This window comes from Mirounga leonina, unplaced genomic scaffold (genome assembly GCF_011800145.1).
Source record: "Mirounga leonina isolate KUSES-001 unplaced genomic scaffold, KU_Mleo_1.0 Mir_101799, whole genome shotgun sequence".
NCBI classification, from domain to species: domain Eukaryota; kingdom Metazoa; phylum Chordata; class Mammalia; order Carnivora; family Phocidae; genus Mirounga; species Mirounga leonina.
The window spans coordinates 4459637-4486906 of NW_023270210.1; positions in this window are offsets into that span (position 1 = coordinate 4459637).

The following is a 27270-nucleotide window of genomic DNA, read 5'->3' on the forward strand; positions in this document are numbered from 1 at the left end:
AGGTCTAGCTGCTTGGGCGCTGGCTTCTGTCCTGCATGACCTCTTCCTCACTGCATGTGACCTCTGAACCATACGTCCCCCTCCCTTCCCTGAACTCAAATGTCACTTTGTTTAGACCCTTCTGGCATCCATTCTTCCAGCCCTCTGAGCATCTACTCTGGGCAGGGCATTAAGCTTGGAGCTCAGTGGGAGAAGTTGACCTGTGACACATGTCAGAAGGTGCTAACAGAAGGGCTTTGAGGGTGATAAAGCCTGACCAGACTGTAAGTTCCTACAAGGCAGAAAACACACCACACCAGCATTTCATACTCAGTGCTTAGCCCAGTACCTGGCACAGAGCAGGTGCTTAAGAAATGTCTGTGGGATGAATTCTCACTAAGGAGACTAGAGAAAGGTTTCCAGGAGAAGTGGCATCTGAGGGGGATCCTAATGAGTGAATGGAACTCTGATAGGGAAACAAGACAGAGTGGAAGATATACTGAGATAGACCAAAGACAGTTCCTGCCCTAAAGGAACTGTCTAGAAATAATTATACTACAAGGCTGCAGGCAACCAATACCTTCAGAAAACAGAAATGTCCTTTGGAGGTTCGTGGAGGAGGCAGCATTCTATAGTCTGCTTTGTATTTATGGTCCTGATGTTATATTTCTTTCTTGGCCTGTCTCCTCCACTAGTCTGGAAGTTCCCTGACGGCAACATATGTGTGTCACTACACCCCAACTATGTCAAGGGAGTAGGGAATGGCTGCTGAACATCCTTTATTGAATTCACATTGAAAATGCCCTGCTGTGATTACCACTGACAGCCTTCTTGCTGAAGATGCCAAGGCTGTCAGTTCTCTTTACCTGCACTGATAGAGTAGGAAAGAAGGAGTATCCACAACTAATGTTGACATGAGCTTTGGAAAGCTAGTGTGATCTCGCTCCTTATTCCTCCTTCTCTCCCTCCTTTTCTTCCTTCTTTTCTCCTCCCTTCCACCCTCCCCGCCCAACCCCTGTCTGTCAGAGTAGTTGGAGATGATGTGAGAGAGGAAGGCTGGGGTCAGCTCAGAAAATGCCCTGATATATATATTTTTTCATTATTATTCATTACATTACATTACATATATTCACACATATATATATTATGTACACTCATATATATATTTCTTGAATATGAAATATATGTATATTTCATATATGTGTGTGTGTGTGTGTGTATACATATAATGAACTAGAGAGAGAGAGAGAGTCAGAAATGGGCAGGAATAAAATGGATTGCCACATAAGGGAATAAGTTTCCTGCCCCTGGAAATGTATGTTCAAGCACATGACAGGAAACAACATAATGAAGAAAATGAATAGAGAATTTAGGCGTCCAAAGTGTGGTTATGCTAGATGACTTTATGATTCCACCTAACATGGAGATTTCATGATCATGGCTTCTAAACTGCTAGAGAATCAGGACTGAATGACTAATTAGCTGGTGAGGGGCTGTAAAAGGAGGAGTTGGAAATAACCACACAGTTTCTGGTGAGTGTTGTTGCTATTATTATAGTGAGCAGGAAAGAGGAGCAAGTGATCCTCGCACACACTGACCTGAAGGCTCACTGGGTCTAAAGCTCAGGTGACAGGCTGGAGACAGAGATTTGAGGGTCACTAGTTCACTTCATGTACCCAAACAACCAAGGAGGGGACACACACAATAGGAAAGAGAACCCCATTTATAGAAACAACAAAGAAAATAACATTCTTAGGAAGAAAAACAACAAGCATGTACAAAACCTCTCTGAAGAAAATGCTAAAATACTCCCGAAAGACTTGAAAGTAGACCTGAACAGATGGAACGATACTCTTTGCTCTTGAATAGGATGACTCAACTCATAAAGACATCACCGGTTCTCTCTTAGTTTATAAATATGAAATGCAATCCTAAAAAAAGGTACCAACAGGCTTTTTAATGCTGCTAGACAATTGACACTAAATTTCATATGGAAAAATAAACATTCAAGAATAGCCAGGAAAACATATTATAGGACACTTTTGGTTCCCACCAAGATGGAGTGGTTCCATTTCTCCCAGGTCCTCCCTCTTGCAACTAAAAAACCTGCACATTGCCCAACAACGTGAATGAATTTAACAATACTGACTGTACACTTACAAATGATTAAGATGCTACATTTCACATTATGTGTATTTTACCATAATTAGAAAGTTTTAAAAAAGCAAACTTCAGAAACAAACAAAACCTGGAAATAAGATAACAAACAAGTATTAAGAAACCTCTAAAAGGCAGAAAGAGAGGGTGGGTGGTCAACCTAGGGATTTAGAGACTTGAGGAACAGCACCTCAGGGAGTTTGATGGGTTTCTTTGTTGACTCCCATAGATCCTGAACAGGCTGCTGCAGAAACCTCCAACCTGAAACTGCCAACAGGTACAGGCAATAATAATAATGATGATGATGATGATAAAAGTCTTTTCCCACTAGGCAAAAGACTGATGGAAAGGTAGACTAAATGACAGAAAACTTTCTTAAAATTCCCTACCCTGCTCCAGCCAACACCAACAAAAAAGCCATCCTTGTCCTGTGGTTTCAGCCAGGCAAAGTCGGAAGTTGATATTCTGCCTCACCCCACCCCCAACCCTATGTAAGCAGATGGCCATACTCTGATTCCTCTGCCCAGAGATGTCAGGGGTCCAAGCATGCTCCCATTTATTTTCCCACTGGGGTAGTGTCAGCTCAACAAGCAATTACAAATATTTCTGAAACAAATTAACAAAATAAAAAAATCTCAGCAAAGAAATAGAAGTTATTAAAAAAAAAGAACCAAATAGAAATTATAAAACTGAAAAGTACAGTAACCAAAATAAAATAACTCACTGACAAGGCTAATTAGTAGGATGGAGATTAAAGGAGACCTTCAGGGACCTGTGGGACAACAACAACAAAAGATCCAACATTTGTATTATTGGAGGCCCAGAAGAGGAGAGAGTGAGAATGAAAAATTAGTCAAAGAAATAATAGCTAAAAACCTTCAAAATTTGGCAAAATCATAAACCTACTCAAGAACCTGAGATCATCTCAAACAGGAAAAATCCAAAGAAATCCATGCCAAGACACTTCATAATTAAACTTCTAAAAACAAAAGACAAAGGAAAAAAATCATAGAGAACTATCAGTTCAAAAGATAGAGGATTTCTTTTCAGTTACCATGGGGTGCAGAAGGAAGTGGCATAACATTTTTCAACTGCTGAAAGAAAAGAACTGTCAACTCCAAACTAGGTCTCTGGCAAAAAAATAGTCTTCAGGAATGAGGGGGAAATCGAGACATTCTTGGATGAAGGAAAATAAGATATGTCATTAATAATACTCTCATCATTAAAGAATGGCTAAAGGAAGTTCTCCAAGCAGAAAAGAAATGATAACAGAAAAAGAAACTTTATAAAGGAAAGAAGAAATTCAGAATAGGTAAGAACAGTGATAAGTACAATAAGCCTTTCTCATCGTGAGTTTCTTCAATCTTATATTTGATGGATGAAGCAAAAATTATAACACCATCTCATCTAATTCTCAGTGTGTACAGAAGAAATGCTAAGACAATTATATTTAAAAAGCAGGGGAGGGAAAAGTGATCTAAATGGAAGTAAGACTTCTACACTTCACTCAAAGTGATAAAGTGTAGACTGTAGACTGTGATAAATTACTTGTATATACAGCTATTAGAGTAACATTAAGTGGTTACTAGAGTAATGACTAAGAAAGACTATACAATATGATACTCAAAAACACTAAGTATAAATCAAGATGTAATCCTAAAATATGTTTAAGTAACCCACATGGACGCAAGGAAAGAGAACCAGAGGAACACAAACTAGAGGAAGCAAACAGAAAAGAATAAAATAGCACGTGTAAGCTGGAACATATCAACAATTATCTTACATTTATATGATTTAAACACACCAATTAAAGGACAGAGATTGGCAGAGTAGATTATAAAAAATGGCCCAACTAAATTCTACCTACAAGATATTCCAAATACAATAGCATAGTTAGGTGGAAAGTAAAAGGACGGAAAGATATACCATGCAAACATTAATTTAAAAAAAAGCAATAGTGGCTGTATTAACATCAGAAAAAAACTTGAGACCAAAGCATATTATGGGAGACAGACAGACATTATATAATGATAAAAGAATCAAACCACTAGGAAGACATAATGACCCTAAACGTGTACACACCAAACAGCAAAGTCTCAAAACACATGAAGCAAAAACAGGGAGAACTAAAGGGAGACATTGACACATCCACCTGATACTTGGAGACTTCGACACCCCATGCTCAGCAATAGATACAACCACTTGTCACAATCAACAAAAATGAAGGACTCAATAATACTTTGCTGACTAACAGGCTCTAGATGCCATTTAGGGAACACTCCACCCAACAACAGCAGATTACACATTCATTTCAAGGGCCCATAGAACATACACCAAGATAAACCATATCCTGGGTCCTAAAACACACCTCAACAAATTTAAAAGCATTGAAATCACACAGTGTATGTTCTTTAATCACAATGTTCTTTAATCAGAGTAGAAATCAATAACAGAAAGAAATCAGGAAAATCTCCAAATACTTAAAAATTAAGCAACACACTTTTAAACAATCCATGGGTCAAAGAGAAAGTCCCAAAGGAAATAAAAAATGCATTTAGCTGAATGAAAATGAGAACACAACTTATAAAAGCATGTGGGGGAATAGCTAAAGCAGTGCTGAGAGGGAAACCTATAACACTAAATGCATACATTAGAAAAGTGGAAAGCTCTCAAATTAGTATGTAAGATTAATCAATAATCTAAGCTTATACCTCAAGAACCTAGGGAAAGAAGAGCAAAATAAACCCAAGGCAGCAGAAGCTAAGGAATGATAAAGACGAGGAATCAATGAAATTGAAAACAGAAAAATGATAGAGAAAAATCAATGAGACAAAAAGCTGATTCTTTGAAAAGATCAGCAAACTTGACCTCTAGCAAGACTGAAAGGAAAGACACCAACTACCAAGATCAGAAATGAAGCACAGAGCTATCGCTTACACACCAGGCAGACATCAAAAAGGCTAATAAAGGAATATTATGAAAAACTTTACATGCACAAATTTGACAACTTAAGTGAAATTGACCAATTCCTTGCAAAGCACAAGCTACCAAAATAGACTATTTGAGTAGCCTTATCACTACTAAGGAAATTGAATTCATAATTTTAAATCTTTCTCCCATAAAACACCAGACCCAGATGGTTCCATTGGAGAATTCTACCAAACATTAAGGAAGAATTAATACCAACTCTACCCATTCTCTTACAGAAAATAAAGAGCAGGGAACCTTTCCAACTCGTTTTATAAAATTAATACTGCCCTGATATGAAAACGAGACAAAAACAGTGGAAGAAAGAAAACTAGAGACCCATCATGAATAAAGATGCAAAAATCCTTAAGAAATTATTAGCAAACGGGGCGCCTGGGTGGATCAGTCAGTTAAGCTTCTGACTCTTGATTTCAACTCAGGTCATGATCTCAGGGTCCTGGGATATATTGGGCTCCTTGCTCAGCAGGGAGTCTTCTTGTCTCCCTCCTCCTCTGCCCCTGCCCCAGCTCACGAACTCTCTCCCTCTCTCTCAAATAAATAAATAAATCTTAAAAAAAAGAAATTATTAGCAAACTACCACAACTTCTACAATATGAAGTGTATAACCCACATTATCCTATAACAATTAAGGAGATGAATCTGTAGTTCTCAAAAGAGAAAGCTCCACACCTAGGTGGTTTCACAGGAGAATTTTACCAGATGTTTAAATAATTAGTACTACTTTTACATAATCTCTTTCAGAAAACAGAAAAGGTGGGAAAACTTCCCAATTCATTTCATGACTCTGATACCAAAGCCAGACAAACACAGTACAAAATAAGAAAACATAAAACCATTATCTTTCATGAACTTAAATTAAAAAAAAAAAAAAATCAACCAGACATTAGCAAATAAAATCCAGGAGTACCTAAAAAGAATAATATATAATGACCAAGTGGTATAAACCCTTGCAAACCGTGGGATTGCAAGGTTGGTTCACCTTTTGGAAATTAATCCGTGTTATCCACAATATTAACAAGCTAAAAAAAAAAAAGCACATGATCATACCAATTGATGCAGAAAAAGCATTTGACAGATTCAACACCCATTCATTATTTTAAAAACCCCATTTTTCATAAAATTAGAAACAGAGAACTTTCTCAATGTGATAATGAGCATCTACAAAAACTCTACAGCTAACATTATACTTAATGATGAGAGACTGAATGTTTTTCCTCTAAGATCTGAAGCAAAGCAATGGGGGAGCGTGGGTGGCTCGGTTGAGTGTCTGACTCTCAGTTTTGGCTTGGGTCATGATCTCAGGGTCCTGGGATTGAGCCTTGCATTGGGCTCTGTGCTCAGCGGGGAGTCTGCTTCTCCCTCTCCCTCTGCCCCTCCCCTGACTCGTGTGCGTGCTCTCTGTCTCAAATAAATAGATAAAATCTTTAAAAAAAAAAAAAAAAAGAAACAAGACAAGGACATCTGCTGTCACCACTGCTATTCAACAAAATACTTATAGTTCTAGCTGGTGTAATAAGGCAAGAAAATAAAAGTCATAGAGATCAGGAAGGAAGAACTACATCTGTCCCTATCTGCCGATGACATGATTGTCTAATGGAAAATCCCCAAACACTTGACAAAGTAGCTCTTAGAACCAATACGTGAGTTCAGCAAGGTCACAGGACATAAGATCAACACACAAAACCAATCACATTTTCATATAGTAACAACAAACAATTGGAAACTGAAATTAAAAATACAATACCATATTGGCCTAAGGATAGATATATAGATTAATGACATAGAAGTGAGGGTCAATAAATAAATCTTACATTTATGTTCAATTGATTTTTGACAAGAGTGCCAAGACAAAACAATAGTCTCTTCAACAAATGGTGTTGTGACCACTGGATATTCACAACCAGAAGAATGATGTTGACCCCTTTTTCACTATACACAAAAATTAACTCAAAATGGAAACCAGACCTAAATGTAAAAACAAAAATGACCAAATTCATATCAAACATAGCAGTAAATCTTTGTGACCTTGAATTAGACAAGAGTTTCTTAGATATGGCATCAAAAGCATGTGATTAAAAAAAATTGATAAATTAGATTTCATAAAATCGAAACTTGTGTGCTACAAATAATACCATCAGGAAAAAAGGGGCCTGAGTGGCTCAGTTGGTTGAGCGTTTGACTTCAGCTCAGGTCACGATCTCGGGGTCCTGGGATAGAAGCCCGCGTCCGGGCTCCTCCCTCAGCAGGGAGTCTGCTTCTCCCTCTCCCTCTGCCCCTGCCCCTGCCCTTACTTGTGTGCACTCTCTCTCAAATAAATAGATAAAATCTTAAAATATAACATCAGCAAAGTGGAAAAATGACCCAGAGAGTGGGAGAAAATATTTGTAATTCATATATCTGATAAGGGTTTAGTATCCAGAATACGTAAAGAACCCTTACAACTCAACAACAGGAAGACAAATAACCCAAATTAAAAATGGGCAAAGGATCCAAATAAACATTTCACCAAAGAAGATATACAAATGGCCAATAAACACACAAAAAGATGCTCAACACCAGTGGCTATAATCAAGAAGACAGAAAATTACAGATGTCTGTGAAGATGTGGAAAAAATTGGAACCCTTATATGTTGTTGGGGAGATAGTGAAACTGCGCAACTACTTGGCAAAACATTCTGTCAGTTCCTCAAAATCTTAAACACAGAGTTACCATATGACCTAGAAATTCCACTTGTAGGTATAGACCCAAGAGAAATGAAAGCTACGTCTATACAAAAACTTGCACATGAATGTTCATAGCAGCATTATTCACAATAGTAAAAAAGTGATAACAACCCAAATTGCTACCAACTGGTGAATGGAGAAACAGACTGTGGTATATCCATACAATTGAATATTATTTGCCAATAAAAAAGGAATGAAGTACTAACACATGCTTGAACATGGATGAAACTTGAAATACTATGCTAAGGGAAAGAAGTCAGTCACAAAAGGCTACTTATTGTACACCTCCATTTATAGGAATGTCCAGAATAGACAAATCCATAGAGACTGAAAGCAGATTAATAGTTGCCAGAGGCTGAGGGTAAAGGGGAATGGGGAGTGGCTGCTAATGGGTATGTGGTTTCTTTTTGGGGTAACTAACATGTTCTGAAATTAGATATGGGTGATGAATATACCAAAAAAGAAACACATACTCTAAATGAATTTTATGGTATGTGAATTATACCCCAAAAAGCCCATATTTTAAAAACACAATACCATTTACAATTGCTCCAAAGGAAAATGTAATACTTAGATATTAAAATCTAAGAAAATATGCATAGGATCTGTATCTAGAAAAATCACAAAATACTTATGAAAGAAATAAAGATCTCAATAAATGAAGAGACTTACTGTGTTTATTGATTAGAGGATGCAACATAATAAACATTTCAATTCAAACTGATCTATGGTTTTAATGCAGTTCCTATCAAAATCCCAGCAAGGCTTTTTGCAGACACAGACAAGCTTATTTTAAAATTTATATGGAAGCTTCAGGTCCTAGAATAAAACACTTTTGAAAAACAAGGATCCTCGAGGTGATGGTAGCGATCACATGAATCCGCACATTTGATAAAACTGCTTTGAATTAAATACACTCATACATAAATAGGTGCGTGTGAAATTGGTAAAGTCTGAATACGGTTGGATGGATTGCATCAATGCCCATGTCCTGGTTGTGATACTGAACTACAGTGATGCAAGACGTTACCATTGGGGGAAACTTGGTGAAGGGTATATGGGATCTCTGTTGCATTATTTCCTAAAACTGCATGTGAACCTACAATTATCTCAAAATAAAAAGTTTTAAAAGTCATACTGTAAGTCTCCTATAATTAAAACAGTGTGGTATTAGAGGAACAGACAGATTGACCAGAGAAATAGAGCATACATCTAGAAATAGACTCGAGTATATGTGGAATTGAATATATGATAAAGGGGACATTTCAAATCGTTGGGGCAAAGACAGACGTTTTAAAAAATCAGGGTTGTGATAACTGAGCAGCCATTTGAAAATAGGCAGAGATCCAAACCATATAACCACCCACAAGGATGAACTCCAAATAGATTAGGAATCTAAATGTAAAACCTGCAACCCTTCAAATAGTAGAAGAAAATTGGGTGAATTCCTCTTTAACCTGGGTGTGAGGAAAGGTTTTCTAACTGTGACTCAAATCCAGATGCGATAAAAGAAAAGGTTGATATTTGACTATGTAAAAACGCTTTTACGGGGCGCCTGGCGGGCTCAGTCTCTGGTGCAGCTCTTGATCTTGGTTGGGGTTGTGAGTTTGAGCCCTACACTGAGTGTAAAGATGACTTAAAAATAAAATCTTCTTTTTAAAAAGCGCTTTTGTATGGCAAAGAAAAATAAACACCATCAGGAAACAACAAATTGGGAGAAATTACAACATATATCACAGGTTAGAAAACTAATAGCCTTAATATAAAAACTCTTAAAATTGAGGATAAAAGACCAAAAACTCAATAGAGAAAGGGAGAAAGACATAAACAGATAATACACACACACACACACGCACACCAAAAAGGCTCTAGAGCATATGAAAAGATGCTCCAAGTTACTCGTAATTAGAAAAATGCTAATTAAAATTACTGAGATACCATTTCCCACCTATCAGATTTACAAAAATTAAAAAGTACAGCAAACACTTCGTTGGCAAGGTTTTAGGAAAAAAGACCCTCTCTCACACTACTGATAGGAATGCAAATTGGTACAAACCTTTCAGGAGGGGAATTTTGTCAATACCTGACAAAACCAATAAGTGTTTACTTTTTGACACACCCATTCCACTTCTAGGAGTCTACCCTGAACACATACCTTCGGCAAAATGAAAATACATATGCACCAGGTTGCTCACTGCAACATTGTTTGTAATTGCAAAATACTGGAAACAATCCGAAGCTCATACATAGGAAGGTGGTTGAATAATCTACGGTACCGTCACACAAGGCTGTATTAGGCAGCTGTAATCAAAGAATGAGAAAGAGCTCTAGGAAATGAGAAGAGGTGATTGCTAGGATGTACTGTCACGTAAAAAAGCAAAGCCCAAGGAAGGATCTATAGGATGCTACTCTTCATGTAAGAAAGAAATACACAGACATCTGCTCATTTGTGCAAAAAGAAATACAGGAAAACAAATGAGGTTGGTTACTTAGTGGAGATAAATGGAATAGGGTGGGAAGGATAGAAGTAATGGGAGGTGTCGCTTTCTGTACAGTTTTAACTTACAGAATTATGTCATTTTTCACATGCTCAAAAAAAGAATTAAAATTAACAAATATGGGGAAACAAAAACTTCAAAAGGAATCTAAACAGAAATAAGTCAACTGAACCATACTCAGATGACCACACCGGGGGCAGGGGGATGGAAAGCTAGCCCAGGTAATTTTTTAACACAATCTTTGGATGATATAACCTCAAGCGAAAGACAAAGAGAATTCTAAACAAATATTGTACTCTAGTTAATGGGCTTCTTCTCACAGAGTTACAGGTTAACAATTACGAAACTACCTTCTGTATATTCTAGGATTCAATAAATGAGTAAGTACATTATGGATAATAGCAGGGAGATTTCTCACTGTCATAAAAGGGAGTTACAAATATGGACGGGGAAAGAGAATTAACTTTGCTGTTGGATTAGGATTTAGAGATATCAGTGTTAACTCATGGATTATAGACAGACTGATGATAGATAGATGATAGACAGATGATAGATAGATAGATAGGAGATAGACAGGTAGGTGGGTAGATAGAGAAATTACCACAATAATAAAATAATAAAATAAAATGAAATATAGATGTGGGTTAGGTAATTATTTTCCTGCCTTTGTGGACTCAGAAGGTCTATTAGTAATGACACTCTTGTAGAAATGAGCATATATCTAGTACCCAGATCTTAGTTTCTAAATACCATTCTCTACCAAAAGAAACTAGGGCTCCTTGGAAAAATGGCTGATTTTTAGGACTGAGGCAGAAAATGTACAAGATGAGCCTGGAGCACATTGCTGTGCCTGAAACTCAGGCCATGCTCAGAGAATGATTAGGGACATGTCAAAAAGACGGGAGAGCTAGCATAAATGGGCTCCCACTGGCCAAATCTGGGACAATTTAAGCATCAAAATAAATAATGATAGTAAAGGATTATAACTCACTGAATCAAAAAATAAATCCACGCGTTTACCTGATATAAATAAATACATAAGTAAATAAACCAGGTGGGGAGGAAAGCTCTCTCTTACAGTAGAAAGCCAAAAAATACATATAGAAGAGATAATGAAATCAGAAATTCATTATTTGGCAACTGGCATAATAAACTTGCCTCAGGCAAGGATCATCATTGGATGCTAAACTAGTGAGTGAATGTTTTCAGAGTAACAGGATATTAACATTTCTTCAAATATAGCCCCATAAGATAATTACAACAGGAAAACTAGTACCTCGGCAGTGGAGAAACCTGGCAGATGCCACATTAACCAAGTGATCAAGGTTAAGATCACCAGTAATGAGACATCTAGTTACCACAGACCTCATGATCTGAGGCACGGACCAGGATCCAACATCACTTCTGTGGTATTCCTGAATCTAATCACGAGGAAACATCAGACAAACCCAAAATGAGGGGCATTCTGCAAAACAACTGGCCTATACTTTTCACAAATATCAATGCTATAAAACACAAAGACAGATTGAAGAATCGTTCCAGGTTAAAGGAGACTAAAGGGACATGATGACCAAATGCACCATATGACCCTGAACTTTCTTTTGCTATAAAACACATTATTGGGACAATCAGCAAAATCTGAATAAGGTCTTTAGGTTAGACTGGAAACAATGTTAGCTTCTTGATTTTGATTTGCATCCTGTACTTGTACAAGAGGATGCCTGTTTTTAGGAAATATACATTCACTTACTTAGGAATGGGAACATCATGTCTGCAGTTTATTCTCACACAATTCAGAGAAAGAAGTTATGTGTGTGTGTGTGTGTGTGTGTAGAGGGGAGTGGATAAAACAAAGAAAATGTGGTCAATTGTCAAAAATGTGGTAAAAAGTAGAAGGTATTCAGAAATCATTTGTATTATTCTTGCAACTTTTCTTGAATCTGAATTCATGTCAAGCTAAAACATTAAAGAAAAAAAGCTTAGAAGTGATCAATGAACCCCCAGGACAAAGGGAAGGTGTAGAGAGCAGAGCAGAGGCCTGAGCGCCAACCATTAGGAAATGCTCCCAGTTGATGGGAGCGTTTCCACGAAGCAATAGGACAGGAGTCTCTAGGTAAATGCAGGCATTTGGGGAATGGTTACTGTTGTTTTGATGAATTTCAGGTCAACACTGGAACCTTCTTCGGACAAAAGACTTGTTGCCAATGGTCTGCAGAGCCCTGCTCAGTGTGGCCGACACCAGCTGGTTCACTGGACTCCCTATGGCTCTGCATTCCCAAGCCAGCCCACGAGGCAGAAAAACTGAGAATCAAAACTCCTTTCAGGTAGAGTCGTTTTGGAGAATAGATGGACTGATGGACGGACGGACAAATGGATGGATGGATGGGTGGACGGGTAGGTAGAGAGTTAAGATATGGCTGTTGAGCACTTGTAATGTGCTAGTCTGAATTGAGATGCTGTAAAGCTGCTGACAAGCAGACTCCTTGCTGAGCGGGGAGCCCACCGCGGGGCTCGATCCCAGGACCCTCATGCTGTAAGTGTAAACTACACACTGGAATGTAAAGACTTCACATGATAAAATAAATGTACAAACACTTTGGTAATTGTTAAGTTGATCACATGTTGAAATAATATTTTAGATAGATTGGGTTAAATAAGATCCATTGATCAAATTAATTTCACCTGCTTTTTAACTTTTTCAATGTGGTTATTAGACAGCACTGGCCTAGTGGATTCGTGGTTTTGCAAGTTTTTGTCCAAATCTCATCTTCTCGGCAAGGTCCTTGCTGCCCACCCCATTTAGAAGTGCACCGTTCCCTGCCACTCCCCAACTCCCTTCCTGCAAACCAAAATTGATTTTGCTGCAAGTCACTTATCACCTCAGACATAACTGTATTTTTTACTTATTAATCTTGTCTTCCTTTAGTCTCCCCCACTGGACTACCTTCCATGAGCATTTTGTGTCTGCTTTGTTCACTCTTGTACCATCACCCTGACAAATCATTAATTTGCATAAGTTCTTCACCATGGGCACTTAGTAGCCTTTTACATCGTTACTCTCACATACCTGCTTATCCTTCCTTCCTTCTGTCCATCCGTCTGTCTGTTCATCCATTCATCTATCTGTCCGTGCATCCGCCCATCCATCCACAGCCCAGGCACATAGTAGATACATACAACATCTTCCTTGAATCAATTTTTCAGAATGACTTTTGTCCTGTCCCTGAATTGATCAGCACCCAAGTTCCAGTTTTGAATTACTCTGGACTCCAGTTTCATATGGACCCCTGACCTGCCCGAATTGGAGAGGAGAAGAAGTCCAATATGCCCCACCACCTGTGAGGGTCTACAGTAGAGAGAAGGGTCATGGGCACTGCCCTCCCTTCCCCCCTCCCTTTTAGGAGCCAAAGCTCCTAACAAATCTGAGTGAGGGGGAGGGGATAGATACATTTTCCCAAAAGGCAGACAGCTATCAGGAACTACGCGGGCAGAGAAGCACTTTATTTATTTATTTATTTATTTATTTATTTATTTATTTATTTATTTATTCATTCATTCATTCATTCATTCATTTAAGAGAGAGACAGAGAGAGCACAAGCAAGGGCAGAGGGACAAGCAGACTCCTTGCTGAGCAGGGAGCCCACCGCGGGGCTCGATCCCAGGACCCTGAGATCATGACCTGAGCCGAAGGTAGATGCTTAACCAACTGAGCCACCCAGGTGCCCCAAGAAGCACATATTTTTAAAAAGTCCTAGCCCATTTCAGTTTTCTTGGACTCCATGTTTCCCTTCCTCTTTCAGTGACTCAGGCAATCACTGAGTTTTACCTCTAGAAAGGATTTAAAGGTCATATACTCCACTGGTCAAATCACAGCCTCCAAATATAATAATCCAAGCCAAGTGGAAAAAAATCTCAGAGAGCCCTCTACTCTTCTCGGCCAGCCCCTTCACTGGAGTGATGGGGACCACAGGGCCCAGAGAGGGGAGGGGACTTGCCCAAGGTCACACAGTGAGGTAGCAGAGCTGGGCCTGGCACCTAGGCTGCCTCCTCCCAGACCCTGGTCCTGTTTCAGGCCAGGGGAGGGGGTGTGGCTAGGCACAGATAAGAGGTGCTTGGGCTATAACCGAAGAAAACAGTCTCAGAGCTGGCAGCTGTGTGGGGATGAGCTGGGCAGATTTTGTAAGGGCCCCATGAGCTATAGGTGGCCGACACAGACCCTTTGCTCTACTGTGGGCCCTCATAGGTGGCAGGGCACATTGGGCTGCTTCTCCTCTCCAGTTTGGACAGGTCAGGGGTCAGTATAAACCTGGAGCCCATAGTAATTTTCAAAGCAAACAAAGAATAAGCAAACATGCCAAGTACTCTGGGTGCAAGCAGTTGAGAAACGTAAAGCTTCTTCTAGACAAGACAAACTGTTACTCATTACAAAAATAAGGGTGGGGTGGCTTGGGTTTTTGGGTTTTTTTTATAATGAAAATTAACAAATACGAAGTCAAACCTAAAACAGCCCATATGTTTAAATTAAAATAATTCCAAATAACAAGTCTCCAAGGACCACATCCCTACCCCCACCCCAGTATTTTTTTTTAAATCTGTTTTATCGTAAATTAGACATCGATACCAACAGAATTAAATATTTACTTCAGCTGAGAACAACTCTTTGCTACTGGGGGCAAAGATGGAGGACAAAAATTCCTTTTTTTTTTTTTTTTTTTTGGTGCAGAATGGTGGTTTATTAAAGCATGGGGAAAGGACCCGTGGGCCCAAAAATTCCTTTTTGATAAGCTACTATTTGATAGCTAGAAATCAAAATCACCCCTATCTTCCTTCTGCTGCACACAAGTTGGAGGCCCAGATGATGCTTCTGTAAGGGTCTGTGAACCATGGGGCAGAGCAAACAGCTCCAGGGTGGGCTGGGAGTGGGAATGCCTGAGTCCTGGACTAGCTCAGCCCCGGCATCCTCATGTGTAAAACCAGGGGTCTCTAAGGGAACTTCGATTTTTCCCATTTCTTGGTCCTACATAAATACATATCAATTCCTTTCGTCTTTACCCAAACTTCCAGAACTATTCTTGGCTATATAACAGTCACAGCCCCCACCTACCAAACTAACACAAACCCCCCACATTGTCAAGTGTCTGGTCATTTCAAAAAGAGCAAATGATGATTTATTTTCAAATATTTTAAGTAACTAAGAGTTTAATTTGCAACTCATGGAATCATGGAAATGTCAGGGCTGGAGGAGCTCTTCAGATTCCCCTAGTCTATCTAAGTCCTTCATTGTACAGATGGGGAAACTGAGGCTCAGAGCTACATCTGAAACACATGTTGGCTGACCCCCAGGTGGATGTAGTGGGTAGAACAGCACTAGGGAACCCCCCACCCAGACTCAAAGCTGGTCGTAAACAGCGAATCTTCCAAAGGGCAAGAGCTAACTGCCGTGATTTCCAGTCTCGGGCTGATTACTTGGTGATGCCTACAATTGCTGAAGGGCATCTACTTTCAAGTGACTCGCTCAACTCCTCCCCCTCCAAATGAATCATGAAGCAGAGGCCGAGAAGCTCCTGCACCGGCAGAGCTGGCCCCACTCTGCATAAGGACCCAAGACTGAATACTCATCTCCACCCTGACCCTTACTTACCCAGCCCTGGCAAACCTGGCTTTCTTTAGCAAAAGAAACAAAGCGGGGGCGGGGGGGACACCTCAATCTGTATGCAAGCCCGTTCAAAGCAAACCAGCACTCATCTCTTTATAAAGGTGAGGGAAAGCCCAAGCTCCTAGCAACACACCCCCTTCCCAAAGGGTCTACCTTGAGTGTGGGGGGATGGGCGTAAGCGGGTCTGCAAACGCGCCTGCCCCCCACAGCAACTGGCTTACCAGGCCGGGACATCCTCTGAGGGTTCCCATGGCTTCCCAAGCCTGCTCTTCACTCTCTTGGCTGGCTTTCAGGACCTGAGCACCTTACTGTAAGGGGCGGAGCACAGGCCCGACAGGGGCCAAGAACATGCCCCACTCAGAGCCTCAGTTTCCCCATCTGTGATTTATGAGTCCTCCTGGCCTTGCCATGAGAAGCCTTTCCACATTTGCAGGGTTGGGCGGGGACGGCGGAAGAGGTTCTCTGAATCGCACCCAGCACACGCCCCTCTCCCCTTCCCCTGCTCCTCCTGAGGCTTCTCTCCAAAGAGAACATGATCCTCTCATCCCTCAGGACAGGGCCCTGGCCAGACACCCCGCAGGTCCACCACCCAGTTTTCACAAGGAGCTGGCCAGACCTTTTCAGTGATGTGGGGGGAGTCAAAGACCCACTTTTCCCTCCTGATGCCAGGTGCAACAGTGGAAAGGTAGAAAACCCAACCAAATCATTGGCTGTCTCAGATCTCATTTGCTAACTTCCATGGCAGGAAGACACGGAACCTTCTCCAGGGCCTTGGGCCAGACACACACACCCTGGCTCCACTCTGGAGCTGCAGAGGGCTGGACAAGCAGGATCTCTAAGCAGGGAAGGCCTCCAGAACTGTCTAGATCCCAGAAACACTGCATGCCCTCCCAAGCCAGGGATTCTTTCATGCTGGTTTGACCTCCCTAAACCCGGAACACCTCCTACCAGCGTCCTAAAGAGCAGATGCTGTCCAAGACATGGCAACCCTTGCATCCCATAATTCAAGTTGGAAGTTCCAGGTTCTCCTGAGAAAGGGAATCACACTGGGACATACAGGGCTGAGGAGGGCACCCTTGCAGGTAAGGCGGAGGGGTTGTGAGGGGCAAAGGCAAGAGGACCCAGGAAGGGCAAGGTGGGGGGACTGAACGCAAATTTGGTCTGCTCAGGATTTTGCAAAGAGCCAACCCACAGATGTGACAGAAAAGGCCAGAAAGCCTGTCCCCAGCCATATGGGGGAGAAAGGGCTTCAGACCTCGCCCTTTCTATCTGGGTACCACCTTCCCGAAAGGATGCGGTGAGGATGAGAGAGACAATGTCAGCTTCTAGTTCTCAACTTCTGGGGTGACATGTGCTCTAGAAGGAGGAAAGGAGAGGCAAGGAAGGCTGATCGTGCTTCTCTGCCCCGAGACAGGCGCGCACGTGAGAGGCAAAGTCCAGCTGACCTGGTCGGCCTCTGCTGTGCACTCGGAAATAGGACTGGGCCATGGGAGCAAAGGATGCTCTGAGGGCCTCCAGCCCCGGGTCTGAGAAGCCAGACGTCCCCACCGCCGCAGAGAGGGGAACGGCCTCCGGCTCCCACACCCACTGCTGCTGTTTGGCGAGACAGGACAGAAGAGGTCTGTAGGGCTGCCAAGGGGCTGTCACTCTGGAGGGATGCAGGGAGGAGGAGGGAGAGAAGCCTGCTGGGAGGCTCCCTGTCGGGGGAGCCCTGCGGTTTTGATTTTGCTGTTGCCGCCTGGGGAGGCGAACTGGGGGAGGCTCCAGCTTGACCTCACCTGTGCTGCGGGCAGAGCGCCCACCCCCCAGCCTCGGGGAGCGGCAGGCAGGGCCCGGGCCCCGTCCAGGGCGACGCAGGAGCGCCGTGACCCTCCTCTACATTGTCAGGGCTCTTTACCCCATCGCCGGGGCATCCCTAGAAACAACCAGATTGTTCACTTTCATTCAAATAGCAGCACAATTATTCTAACACCAAGTGTGTCAAATTTGACTCCATCATATCCCCCAAATTAATTTTAGAGTGGCGGCGAAATGAAGTGGCATACTTCCTTAGCTTTTGTTACAACATGTTCGCGCGGCAAACTGCGAAGAAAATGTAGTAATTGGAGGTTAAATTAATCCTTGACAGACAAGTGGCTTAGAAACTCTGTGGCCTCCTCCCCAAACCTAGCATAATGCATGCCAGTCTTTCACCACAACTACTGTCCCACTTAAAATTCCGAGGTCGGCGCTGGAACTTCCGGAGGCCGATATTAACACGGAGATCTCATTAAGAACAAAACCCAAACAATCCCCAAAACTGCCAACAGAGCCCACCCAGCCGAGCCCTCCACAGGGCTGGCTGCCCGACTCTCCCTCAGCAATTTGAAAACAAGATGAGACACACTCCTTTCTGAGGCCCCAAGGCCCGGGCCCCAGATTGGTCCTTAACTTACAACCTGCCGTCTTCACTAGTTTAGGCTTGGAGCTCTGACTGCAATCCGCCCCTCTGCCTTCCTTACGGTGCTCACAAGGGGCACGCGCTGGGAGCCCACCGCATTTGCTTCTCCTCAAGAGGAGAGGCCCGTGTGCCCGCAGCAGGAGTGCAAAGGGGGTGTTCTGGACTCAAATGGTTGACGGAGAGTCAGTGTCCCCTCAGGAAAGTCGGACTCCTCTCTGGGCCTCACTTTCATCTTCTTTAAAGTCACGAGGCTTTAGTCTTCCAGCTAGAAAATTCTCTATCTTTTACTCTAGGAGGTTGTAGGTGAGTTAGGGGCATGCAGGCCGACCACGTGTAGGCACTGTAGGCAACAGACTAATGGGGCCACGCAAAGCAAGCAGAGCGGGTCCCACCTCTGCCCTTCTGTGTCACTGAGCCTCTAAAAGAAGCTGGGGTGGGGGTTTCAGGTTCAAATACTGGGCAAAATATGAAAGCAGATGCCATTCACTAGCTCATGCCCCGTGGCATCCAGGGGCCTTTTCTAGAATCGGCAGAAATGCGTCCCTGTGGCCCAGTGCCCAGGTACCTGCACAGATGGAAGGAAGGGGGAGACATAATGGCCAGCTAGCAGGCGCCCTTCTAGCATGGTCGAATCCTGTGGTCAGCCCCATCCTCCTCTGGGCCTCATGGAACAGTTCTCAATGTTCAGAAAACAGCATTGCCCAAACCCCACTTACTGGTTATTTACTGGGCAGAGTGAGAAGCAGGGCACCCTGGGAGGGGAAGGCAGCTGCCCCGCCCCCCCGAGGAAATAGAGGGATTTCCGGGCTGGGACCCAGGCTGTCCAGAAAGGGGTGCTGGCTGCCCCCAGGGTCAGAAGGCAGCCGGGGCAGGATGGGGTTGCTATGGGTGGGCTCTTCCTCCACGGTCAGGAAGAGCCCACCCTCATGCGGGCCAGGGAGGGAAGGGGAGTCTGCAGCTGGGGTTCCTGAGAGACCCTGAGGAACCCCTCTGGGCAAGGAAAGTTCTCACAGACTTCGCAAAGGGCTTTTTCTTTCTGGTGCTCCTTAGGCCCTGTCTCTGGAAGCTTTTACTCTGGGGAGCCCACAGTCAGCAAAGCCCCTCACTATGCCTCACCCTGGGGGATCTTTTGGGGCTGTGACAAATGTGATTGCTTTGGAAAATCCGAAAAGGTCAGATGTTAGGGATGGACTTGCGGCCCAAAGGAAATCAGGGAGGCTCTGTGAACAGGGAGAAAAAAAGAAAGCAACAGGGTGGGGAGGAAGGACACTCAATTCTCTTGCTTCCTTCCATCCCTTCCCTTGCACAAAATGCTCCTGGGGCTTCCGAAGCCCCGGGCTGCTCATTTGGGAGCAGGACGCCACGGGGACTGCGCGTCCACAAGGCTCACACATAAAGCCTGCCTAACACAAGCTACCATTCCTCACCTCCACGGGACCCCTGACCCGCTGCCCAGCGGCTCTGTGGGGCCGGGTTCTTCCTTTGCTGCAGTTGCAACCAAATGACGACAACAGCAGAACAGCGACAAGTAATAATCCTGCCAGACAACCCCATTGGGTTCATGCAGATTCAGGAAGCTTCCCTGCTCGAGACCTGAAGATGTTTCAGGACTCGATGTCTGCAAAAGCAGACTGCTTCCAAGTGAGCTTCGAGAGGCTTCTTTCCTGCCGTACAGCTGACTGATGCTGCCTAGGTTACCCCGGGTGGCGGCTCTGGGAGGGGGGTGATGAGAATCAGTTTATTGTGCTGGTGCATGGTAACCGGCCCCTGCTCCCCGCCATCTATCTCCCTCCCTGGCCACATCTGTCTGCTCCAACAAACACTCAGCCTTTTCTGCTTGGATAAGGAGATTTTCTAGTTACATCCATTATATGTGTATCAACATTTATGGCAGCAAGATAATTGCCAAAGAGCTCAGAGGATAAAAGGTCCTTCGGCATAACGTTCGCATCCCCTCCCCATGTTTAAAAAAATCAATATTAAAATCAAGCAGGACACTGGTGGATTCTTGCATGGCTGCTGTGTCCTCCAAGTTGGAAATGTGATTTTTAAAAAACACCCAGCTGGACTAGGAAGAACAGAAAATGTTCAACAGTGAGTTCAGAGCCCCAACTCCAGTGGGGCCCGCGTGTGTAGACGGAAGGCCTTTTTGTCCTTGAAACCATTGCTAAATAACTGCAAAGCAGCAAATCTGCTCTCTATTAGATGAGTCCTTTGGAAACATGCCAGTCTAATTTCAAAGAGTTTAGATCCCGTTATCTGAAAACCAGCCCAATGACTAGGAGGCCTGCCGTCAATAGGCCCTGAGATCCCCAGATTAGGGGTACTGGACAAGAAGCCCTCCAGGATGCCTCCCAGCCTCCACCATCTCTGCTTCTGAGGGAGAAGTTCATACCGGCAAAAGTCACAAAGAGAAGGAGCACTTCCCACTTTTATATTGTTTTCATTGGCCCTCTGCCATTTTTTTTACTCCTCCCTCTTCTTGCTGCTCCTCCAAATCTCAGCCCCATTTCTTTGTACATGTAGCCATTTTCCCCAAAGGTGTTTTACTTTCCCAGAAAATGACTATTTCATTTACAAATCGCAGTGTGTTGGAGCTGGAAGGGACTCAGACTCCCAGGTCATGAAGGGAGGCGCAGGGGGGGGGGGGGCAGAAGGAGCAAGGAGGGGGGATGGACTTGCCCAAGATCACTCAGCTAATTAGTGGGGAAAGTGTTCTAGAACACAAGTTTCCCAGCTCCTAGGCTAATTATCTCTCCAATGCAAAATGAAAATCAGACTCTTTAAAAAGAAAGAAAGAAAGAAAGAAAAGGTTAACTGCATAGAGGAAGCCCCTTTAAAGAAGGAGGGTAGTCCAACTATTGCCAGAACCACTGATCTAAGATGAGTTTCTGCCCATTTCAGAAGCCTGAACAGACACTGAGTTTCCTAGGGATGATCTATTAACAGGTGCATTTTAAGCCTTTAGGTGATTTGCTTAAAATGGGAAAAAATTAAACATGCTGGCCAGGCTTGGGGAAAAAAAAAAAATCCCTTTTCTTATTGAAAAGGATCGACAACAGTAAATCTCCTACCTTAAGATGCAGTGAACGCGTAGCCCCCGCCCCCACCCCAGCAACAGGCTATTTCCTGGTTGAGCTTAAAAATTCAATGACGTTCCTGTTTCAACCCACACATCTGTGTCACTGTCAGCGTCAGTGGCAGGAAAACAGACGAAGTCACCCTTTGCTAATGATTTCCTAACATGGAATTTCCTTGTATCTCCTCAAGCCTTTCTTCTTCTAAAGCCAAACTGTTTTTCCCCCTCTCAAACACATTGTACTGAAGGAAAACTGAAAATGGTCACAGCCGGAAGGGATGATTTCTAAGGAGATCTTATAAGGAAGAGCTGCAGATCTTTGGGATATTTTTAATGTGTGTGTGTTGGGGGGGGGGGGAGCTGCTAGTTTTTCTAAAGCCAATAGGAACAAAACGGAGAGATTTCCTCCCAGGCATGTGGGAATATCTCAGCCCCTGTCCTGCCTCCTTCCTCCCAAGTTCCACTTTGAGCAACATTCTTTTACCGGTATTAAAGGAAACGTACACACTGTCCCCTGGCATGGGGAGCATGGGGAGAGAGGCCAAGTCAGCACCCAGAGTAGGGGACAGGCGTGCAGAGAGCCACCAAAGCACAAAGCAATGTAGAAGCCCATCTCCTTTCTCCTCTGGAGAATATCCTATTTAATATGCAAACTGGTCATCAAGAGAAAAGAGAGATGTTACTTTAAGGCAAAGAAGCTGATTAGCTGCTCTGGCTGGCAGCAAACAGCTGGTCTGTCCGGCAGGTTCAAGGCCATTTCAGCTACTCTCTTATGGAGGCACCATATGTTCCATCTCGCACATCAGCAGCTTTATTTTCCAATGATCTTGCTCCAGAAGGGAAGCACAAAAGGGGGAGGAGAAGGTAGAACCCGCGGTTTACCCTTTGAGTACTTTCTTGTGGTTTTAGATGCAGTTGGGATGTGGGTGGGTGGGACGTTAAAGCTTCACCTTCGATTCCAAAAACCAGAGAACAAATGTTTGACTAACACCGTCGAATAACCTCCAGAGATGGGAGTGGAGTGGATTAGGGGAAAGATATGCAAAAGGTACAAATAATATGTCGCCCTGAGATTAAATGGGAAGGGGGACGGAGGCAGCGAGAGAGACCGGGAGGAATCTGACTTCGCTCTTTGGACCCCGCCCACTTCTCCTTATTTGTCAATTTTTCTTATTGTCAGTATTCCTTTTCCCAACAGAACAAACTTTACGAGAGACGCGGACAGCTTTGGGGGGTGGGGGAGGTGGGGGCGGAGGCGGGGCAGGCCGACAGGATGGCGAAAGGTTACTTCTAACGGGTTTAACACTCCTCAGTGCAAGTCCGCGTTCCCACAAGTTTGGGGGGGAAGGGCAGGTGTAGAGGATAGGGGCCCGCTGAATTCTCAATCCAACTAACGCCGGCAGCCCATGCGTCGTGGACACCCCCAGCTGTCCGGCGCTGGGTCCGTGCAGAGGCGACAGACCGACGCACGGTCTGGAGGTGTTTCCCCGTCCCCACTGCCCGCCAAGGCTGCACGAACCTCGGAGGTGGCGGTTCCGACTCCCTCCCTGCCTCCAAACAAAGGGGGACCGCGGAGCTTTTGAGCCCCGGCGTGTGCGGTGTCGGGGCAGGGGGGAGAGGGTGGCCGGCAGGAGGGCGCAGGAAGGAGTGAGGAGTGTAGCCGCAGGGTGGCGAAAGCCTCACAGACACTGCTGTCGTCTCAGCCACCCGCGGGCGCGACAGCGGCCCGGAGCCGGGAGGTGAGGGGCCCCGGCTGCAAAGCGAAACCGAGGAAAGGGCGCCCCCTATGCCCGCGCCCGGCGAGCGCAGCGGCGAGCCGCATCTGCCCTTCCCGCGGAGCGTGCTCGGCCTCTGGCCTCCGCGTCCTCCCGCTCGCCGCGCCGCCGGCCGGGCCGTCCCGGCCGCTGGAGCCCCGGGTGTCCGCCGCCGGCAGGCGGGGCGCGCGGTGGGCGCCAGGAGCCAGGGGCTCCCCACGCCTTCTGGGGTTCCTGGGGAAGGTCTCCGAAACACAACCCCCTCCCCCACCGCCTACACTTGCCCTGCGGTCCCGAGCGGCTCGAGGCCACTGGGAGGCAGCCGCCCCCGCCCCCTGCCTCTGCGTCCCTTTCCCCCTTCCCTCTCTCCAGCCTCCTGGGAAACAAAGGGGCTTTTTATAAAGCGGATTGTTGGCGGCTGCGGCGGCGGGGGTAGGAGGGAGTGGGGATCTATAAAGACAAGAAGAGGTGGGGTGGTTGGGCGGGGGGGAGAAGCTGCGCGGCCTCCGGGAGCCCCAAGCGGCCGGGCGGCCGGGAAGCCTCCGCGGGTGCGAGGCCCACCCCGCCCGGCCCGTGGGCTCTCGGGCGGCGGCCCGCGCCTGCCAAGGGTTGGGCTGCGCCGCTGCGATGCTGCCTGCCGGCTCGCTGCAGCCCGGGAACCCGATCGCGCGGGGCCGGGGCGGTGGGGACCGCACGATTCCCGCGGGGGTCTCCCCTGGGAGACCCGGGCCCTCTTCCCCGCCAAGTCTTTCGAAATTGCTTGGGCTCAGGGAGACTTTGCGTCTTTGTTCCAGCGCGGCCGCCTCTCGTCCGCTCGGCTCGCTCGCCCTCACAGACAATGTCCCGGCGCCGGCCTCGGTCGGCTACCCGCAAAGGACACGTTCGCTGTGGGGACGGCACCCCGGGGGCAATCCTTCTGCTGCCAAACGACGACAAGCCACCCCAGCAAGCGGAGTCCCTTCTCTGCACGTCCCCCGGCCATCCTGTGCTCCCTCCCGCGCACACACTCACACCCACACTCGGGGTGCCCGGCTCAGCCGCACTGAGCTGCAGGAGCGCGGTAGGGCTAAGCCCCCGGCCGAGGTGCGTCAGTTTGCTCAGGCTCCGACGACTTCAGGGCAGTTTTCTGGCAGGCTAATCCTATTAGTGTCTGCTCAGTCCGCATTTAATCACGGATCAAAATCAGACGGTCCGGCCAGTTTTCCAAGTGGCTTCGGACACACTGCATCGGGACAGAGCCTAGCCGAGCCAACTGGCCCAGAAAAGTATTTGGCGGCGCTCCGGGGGGCTTCCCGCCCGCCCTTGCCGGCGCCGGGCGCCGGGCTCTGCCGCCGCTCCGAGGCCTGGGAGCTCCGAGCGCGGGGGCGCCGGGGAGCTCCGGGCAGGAGCCCAGTCGGGGCTGCCTCGAGCCGCCAGCTCTGCTCGGGGCTGCTCTCCAGAGGAGGATTTGGCAGGGGAGGGAGCGCCAGGCAGCGGGCTCGGCGCACGCACACTCCACACTCCTGCTCAGTGGCGGCAAACCGGGTTGGGGTGTGTGGGGGGGGGGGGGGTGGAATCCTGTGCCCAGCGCCCACTGTCGACTGGCCCAGGCTCAGGGAGCTGGCATGCGATGGGAGCGTCGCCGGTGGCATCCGGGCCGCCAGCGGCCCGGGGGGCGCCGGAACGGACTGGGAGCCTCCCGGGGAGCCCGGCAGGGCCAGAGAAGCCCGTGTGGCTCGCGCCCCTCTGCCTTCCGCACACACCCCCCCGCCCCCGGTGCTTAACTGCCCCCGCCCGATTCCAGACACCGATGGGCGCCGGGGAGCAGGCAGAGGCCGAAGTCCCAGGCGATGGGAGCTGCGCTCAGGCCGGCCCGGCCAGTTCGAGAGGGGAGCCGGCCGCGCGTAGCGCCAGGTGGGCCGTGTGCTCGGAGCAAACTTTGGGGTCCCCCAGCTCCTCCGCGACAGGAACCACAAGTAGGGGCCACAAGTGCCCCCCGGAGCCCCCAGAGCAGCCGGACCCCCCGCTCCCGCCCTCAGTCTTACCGTGCTGCGGAGCTCCCTCGGCGGCGGCGGGGGCAGTGCCCGAGGGGCGGGCGGCCGCCGGCGCAGGCAGCCTGGCCTCGGGCACCCGCCGAGTGGCCCGGCCCGGTTGCAGATCACCCCCTGGCTAGCGGCCGGTGCCCCCGCGCCCGCCCGCCGCCGGCTGCTTCAGCTCGCGGCCAAGTTCATGCCGGCGGCGCTGCAGCGGCGGCCTCAATCTGCTCGCTCCATTCCCACCGCCCGGCTCCGCGCCGCGCGCCCGGAAGGTGGAGTTTCGGGGGTTTAAGTTACTGATAGGCATTTCTCACTGCTGTGTCACTCGGGGAGGAGGAGACACGCACGCCGCACACTCACACACCCTCACACTCACGGCGACGAGCGGCTCCGGCCTTAAAGGGGAAGCCGCGCTGCCCCGCCCGCGACCCCGCCAGCCCTGAGCCCCGAAACGCCGAGTTTCCCTGCCGCATGGGGCCGGGGGCAGCGGAAGCGCGGCGGCCGCCCAAGGGGCCTCCCCGGCCCTCCTGCCACTCTTTGAAAGGGAAAACGGCCGCAGGATGGCTTCGCTGCGGTCGCCTCGTTTCTCCAGTGCACTCGATCCAGGGCAGCTGGGGAGTGCGGGAGGGAAGGAAGGGCCACGGCCGCACTTACCTCGGTGGCTCCGCGCTCAGCTGGAGGCGGTCGGTGCCCTCAGTGGCAGGTGGCCCGTCTAGACGGTGCGCTGATGGGGAGGAGCGACAGCGGGGTGACCGAGGGCCCCCGGGCACGAGCGGATGGAGCTCGCCCGAGGGCAGCAGGCGGAGCCCCGCGCGCTTGGGAAACCCGCACACGGCAGGTAGCCTTCCCGCGTTCTGGGCAGAGCTGGCTGGTGAGCCGTGCGCGCCCCTGACAGACGGAGAGCGAGCGGGGAAAGCGGGAGAGCCAGCACTCACTAGCGACAGGGCGAGACAGCGTGCGACACTGGCAGAGACCGAGAGGGACAGAGGGAAAGACGGAAACCGAGAGGGGCACAGGCAGACCGAGAGAAAACGACGGAACGACGACGATATAGTGCTAGAGGGACACCAGGGGGGAGAGAGAGAGAGAGAGAGAGGGAGGGGGGAGAGAGAGCGAGAGCAGATCCCTGGAAGACACCAGAGCGTCACAGGGACCAGAGTCTCACCGTAAAGTAGCCTGTCCAATCCCTCCCTCTCCCACACACACACCCCTTTCCCATTCTGAGCGGAGACTGACCCCAGAGCTGGCGGCCAGACCCCCTCCCCCCTCGCCCTGGGAGGGCGCTCACCTTCAGGGGTGGCTGCTGGGTGGGTAGCGCCCGTCCCACTGGCGTCGCGTCGGCTAGCTGGCTCCCGCCCGGACAGCCAAGCCGACCTGCTGTGACGGCGGTGGGGACCAGAGCTCTCAGGTGGCGGCTACTGAACTGCAACCCCCGCCACCAGCCCCCGCGCCTCGCCTCGCATCCTCCTTTCCCCTCTCCCGTCCCCCGCCCTCTCCCTCATCCCCTCCTCCACTGCCCGCCCCCACCCCCGCCTCCGCGCAGACCCTGTCTGTGCTGCCCGCCGGTATGCTCAGCCAGGAGCCCAGGCGCGCCAGCCCGTCTCCCTCCCCACTGGCCCGCGGCCGGCGAAGCCCCTTCCCGAGCTAGGCTGCACCGGCCCCCTCTCTGCAAGGGGTTATCCCGGGGCAGACACCTGCGGCTTCTGTAGGAACATGAGTTGCTTGTGAACCGCCCAGCGGGTCAGAGCGCGCTATCCGCCCTCTGCCCCGGCGCGGAGGCCAGCGGCTCCCCTCCCCCGCTACCCGGGGGGACTGGCCCACGCCCCTTCTCCAGGGTCCCCGGCCGGGGTGCGTCTCCTAACCTGGACTTCCTGGGTGGTAGCAGCGAAGGGGGCTGAGCTCAGCGCACGGACGCCGCGTCCGGTCCGACAGCAGCAGCGCCCGCGAAAGCCCCAGAGCCCAATCACAGCTCCTGCCCG